Source organism: Macrobrachium rosenbergii, chromosome 2, assembly GCF_040412425.1.
Source record: "Macrobrachium rosenbergii isolate ZJJX-2024 chromosome 2, ASM4041242v1, whole genome shotgun sequence".
Lineage (NCBI taxonomy): Eukaryota > Metazoa > Arthropoda > Malacostraca > Decapoda > Palaemonidae > Macrobrachium > Macrobrachium rosenbergii.
The window spans coordinates 60,624,271-60,629,270 of record NC_089742.1 but is presented as its reverse complement, the minus strand read 5'-3'; the positions used below and the strand labels follow the sequence as shown (position 1 = coordinate 60,629,270).

Here is a 5,000-nt window from a genome sequence, read left to right as displayed (position 1 = left end):
CCTTTATGAATGCAAAATAGGAACAATGAAGGTACAGAAGATGTAATGAGTAAGGAAGGCCTCGGGGAAACTGCAAACGAAAACTGTAATTTATTAGTTTCGTGCAGCTCATAATTTGGTAGGTGGAGTGTTTTCCATCAAAAAGGACTTCTACAAGATGGAAGAAAGATAATATGAAAGGAGGTACAGTAGAAGGAATGAAAGGGGTTGCAACTCGGGGCAGAAGGAACGCTGCAAAAAAACCTTTAGTAGTGCCTACAGTGCACCCCGTGTGGTGCACTAACGGCAACCCTACGGGATTCAAATAATAATTGAGAAAGAGAACACTGAGTAATGTTCGGCGTTACAAAGAAGCAGATGCAAGCTTAGCTGAACCTCTTTTTGCAGTATCTGACGAAAGGATTGTGACGCCAAGAACCCCAATAATGAACGATTTAATTAATGAAAGGACGCGACGCCCTTGCCTTGCATGGAGTTGATAGAGATACAGAATTAAAAGGAGTCAATGACCTTCCCGGCTGTGATGTTCGGAGTTCTGTTACTCCTTATTTTTACCTTTTAAAAAGATTATCTCTTACACCTACCTAAAATGATTACAGATAAGCTTATTGCTTGATTATGACGAAAATGGGTAAATACGCTGGTCACTAAATAAGGAACAGTCTATTATTATACCAGAGGCGATACGTGATGAATCTTGACCTTTGCCATTCTAGAAGATTCCTATTGACGGGAGACGGGGCAAAACAATCCACGGAAAAAGTGTCTGAAAATTTATCTGACACCAGGTTTAAAGAAACTGTGTTTAACAGCGCCATTTTTAAGAACGGGAATATTAGACAATGGTGGGCATTCCACCAATACATCTAAGTACTCTCAGCCTTCTATGTAGTGATTTGATGATGATGATGATGATGATGATCGCTATTTTGCTCATGTGCATTTCCAAACACGTTTATTCTTTTTCACAAAAGTCCACTGGAATGGACAACTGATAGCAAGACACTTGTACGTTTATTCCTATCTTCGTCTACTGTTTGTTTTGTGATTTTGAATAAAAACCCAGAAAGGAAAGAAAAGAGGAAAGAGCAATTCGACAAGCAATCACGGCGACCAACATTCCACTACATATAGAAAGATGGCCAACCACGAGCCTCGATTTTGGGACTCTCTGAACAATGAAGAGGAAGAAGAGGGTTGAGGGGGGAGGGGGAATGGATAGGAACCATTTTCGGCTTGGAATATGAAGCTTGGTACCCTTCCCTCCTCCAAAACCATCACCTGATCCCTCTCTCCCCCATCCCTCCTCCTCCTCCTCCTCCTCCTCCTCCTCCTCCTCTTTCAATACCGAGTCTTCATCGCCTCCTTCTATTTTCCCCAGCTGGAGGACTCCTCTTCACACGCATGAAATATGACGTGCGATTGCCATCGACACTCCCATTGTAGCGCCATCTATACACCGCCTTGGGAAACTACGCTATCAGCCCAGCAACATCTCGGCCAGAGTTCGCGGGGACAAGAAGAGGCTAGACCGAGCGGTTCCTCTTGAGACGCTCTCGCCGCGAGAGACGAATCCCTCGCTCGCTCTTAAGCGCAGGATGCACATCGTGGCTTTCTTGTTCCGCTTCAGTTACAAATGAAGGCGTCTATAGTTGGCCAGAATGCCTTCGATCATTATGATTTTCTTTCTATTATGGTTTCACGTGATCGTTTCCAGCCGCGGAGAAATCGGTGCTGAAATTTCTCTCTAACGTTAAAAGACAAGTCAATGGAATCAGTTACCTTAGTTTCATATGAGGAATACTTACTGGTTATCATTCCACTTTAGGTTCGTATTGCCCGCAGTGTTTTGAATAATGCTTTAATGTTTGAACGCAGGCACTCAGATAATATCATGGTTAATGGAACTTTGAATAAATAATGTAAAAAGACAACACTGTATCTTTAAACTAGGTTACATCATTTTTCAAGGCAAGTGTAATTTTTTTTCAAGATGTATGATATTCTATTAGCCAAACAACAACATTCTTCTAAAACCACACGGGCTATTCTAGACCACTACAACGACAAAAGGGAAAAAACCAAATATTTCTTATAACAGAAACCAAAGGACCACTGCAATCAAGATGACGCTCACACCTTCGAGAAGACAATAATCCTGCTTGCGATGGTTAGTTCGCATTTGACTAAAACAAAGTTCACATGACACCGGTCATGCCTTCAGTAATTAGCAATTTTTCTTAATCGAACAATATTATAAACGCACCTTTAAAGTCTTTTTCTAATGAAGACAATATGAGCGCACCTTTAAACACTCTTAAAGCTACCTTTCCATTCAATACGCAGAAAATATATGGAGCGTTTACCTAACATTTAAAACGTGCGATTGTGATTTCTTGCTTTTAAATCATTTTGATTTTAAACATCTTGATTGGAACCCATTTCCAGTAAGAAATAGCGTTCCATAACGTAATGATCAAGGACTGATAACACTGACAATACAAAGTTTTAAGACGACGTATTTTGGGAATATAATTTCGTTTTTACATCATCAAATATATGGCTATATTAAGACATGAACACAACTATATTATGCTCCAAGTGTTTATTTGTTTGTTACTGTGCAGTAACAACTAATTTTCATGCAAAGAACAAAGCCCAACAGTCATTTTACATAGTGTTCCCTTATCACTAAAGAGGCAACATAAAAGAAATCACGACAGCGAGTCCCGACCCCACGAACGTTACGTACCGACCCACAGCTCCGAGTACATGGGGAGGGGGCCCCTAATCTATCAACATTACACACAAAACAAATATATGAAAACATACTGTGTTTCACAGAAATAAGATTCCTGGCATGTTCAGAGAACTAAAATCTTAAGAGAAGTTAACTTCAAATACTGCTTTACTACTCACTCCAACCAATAAAGTAATTAATGCTTGACCGCCATAACCTTCATGAGGACATCTATATTACAGAAACTGGTGAGAAATACCGACCCAACCCTATCAATATACGGAGGGCGTAAAGGAATCCTTAAAATTTTATGAAAGAAAATATGTTCCTTTCATCGATGAATGAACTGAACTGAATATAGAATTTAGGCCAAATGCCAAGCACTGGGACCTATGAGGTCATTCAGCGCTGAAACAGAAATTGACAGTAAAAGTTTAAAAGGTATAACAGGAGGAAAACCTCGCAGTTGCACTATGACTCAATTGTTAGGAGAGGGTGGAAAGTAAGATGAAAGAAAAAGAATATGAAAGGAGGTACGGTAAAAGGAACGAAAGGGGTTGCAGCTACGGGCCGAAGGGACACTGCAAAGAACCTTAAGTAATGCCTACAGTGCACCGCATGAGATGCACTGACGGCACTAACCCCCTATATTAGCTCGTATGAAATGAAATTATTATCCAAAAACAACCACCGGATTGACTCAATTGGCCACATTCAAACAGAAATCAGCCCATTTGTATCAAATTATCACCGCCCAACAGACAGCTATAGTGAGAAATGGGTTTGGGAAATTTACTATTTCCTATGACAGTGAATTACAGAGGGAACAGATGTGTGTTTTGATATCTCTGACAGGGTAAAAGTGACAACTTACACTATAAAGGATTTCTTTTGGAGCGACCTTTGGCAGTTAGAAGAATGCAATCCAAGTAAACCTTGTCTTTATGAAAATATAATAATAATAAAGAAATATAGCAGTCAATGCAAATACAAATACAGTCGAACCTGGGACGAATCCTCCTCAATAACAGTTATGCATAACCGTCCTCTTTACAATGGTTTGTTTGGGTAACCTGGCGTCGCAACGACAGTCGTCAAGGACGCAGATCCTGTCGATCCTCGTTAGGATCTGAAGGAGATCTAACAAAAGAAACGTCGTTTCGTATCTCTCGCCTTGTCATACAGACTCCCAAAAAACAACAACTCTGCTATACAGACGAGAAAAGGTTTGATGAAATTATACAACGAACCTCGAAATCCAACCGGATAACGAATCAAAAAGCCGGGTACCTAATTGAACAGCGAGATAGAAAATTGGCAAAATGGTTCGAATTGTGCACTAGAGGATCATCCGACGTTCATTAATGGCTATGAAGAGTACAATAAACCGCTATCGTAAACGTTAACAGAACTTCACAGAAATAAAATAAAACCATTTAAAAGTCAGCAGGATTTGTTCTTACCGGCAAATGAGTGGAATCGGGGAAACGAAGGATCTGAAAAGAAGAAAAATCATTAATTCACTCATTACTTGATGAAAATAGGAATAGTCAGTAAAATCTAAACAGCTAATATATACCGCGGTCTTCACAAAACGCGTACGTATCAGTTTATCATATAATACAGTTCCCCGAACCTATGAAGTTATGTATAGCGTGGATACTGAAACACATAAAGCAGCCTGTGAGTTTCTTTCTATCATCAACTTTGACGAAACCGCTGCTCATCCTTGAGGCCGCCACTAACGTTCAGCTATACCTGTGCAGTTATGCCTGCACAATCGGTCTGTTCAAGCAAAACTGAACCCACTACGTTCAGTTATACCGGGGCCATTATGCCTGTGCAAGCAAAACTGAACGTTAGTGGGTTCAGTTTTGCTTACACAGGCCGACTGTGCAGGCATAACTGGGCAGGTATAGCTGAACGTTAGTGGGTTCAATTTTGCCTGCATAGGCCGACTGTGCAGGCTTGACTGCGCAGGTATAACTGAACGTTAGTGGGTTCAATTTTGCCTGCACAGGCCGACTGTGCAAGCATAACTGCGCAGGTATAACTGAACGTGAGTGGGTTCAGTTTTGCCTGTACAGGCCGACTGTGCAGGCGTTGCTGCACAGGTATAACTGAACGTTAGTGTAGGCCTTTAGAAAGGAAGTTATGAACTGGAGAACTCAACCGTTCAAGTAGATCCAATTTTCGATAACCGAACCTCAACTAACAACAAAACGGTTACAATGGTAGATCATAACATATCCTGTGTCGT

General features: G+C 40.7%; 1 long non-coding RNA gene across 1 annotated transcript in view; it reads right to left on the bottom strand.

Annotated features, from left to right (window-relative positions):
- Nucleotides 1–5,000, bottom strand: part of LOC136847625 (uncharacterized) — a 626,800-nt gene that overhangs the window by 191,380 nt on the left and 430,420 nt on the right. Inside the window, exon 3 of the long non-coding RNA XR_010855784.1 lies at nt 4,204–4,236. This is a non-coding gene — a long non-coding RNA (uncharacterized lncRNA). The remainder of the gene's footprint in view (nt 1–4,203; nt 4,237–5,000) is intronic.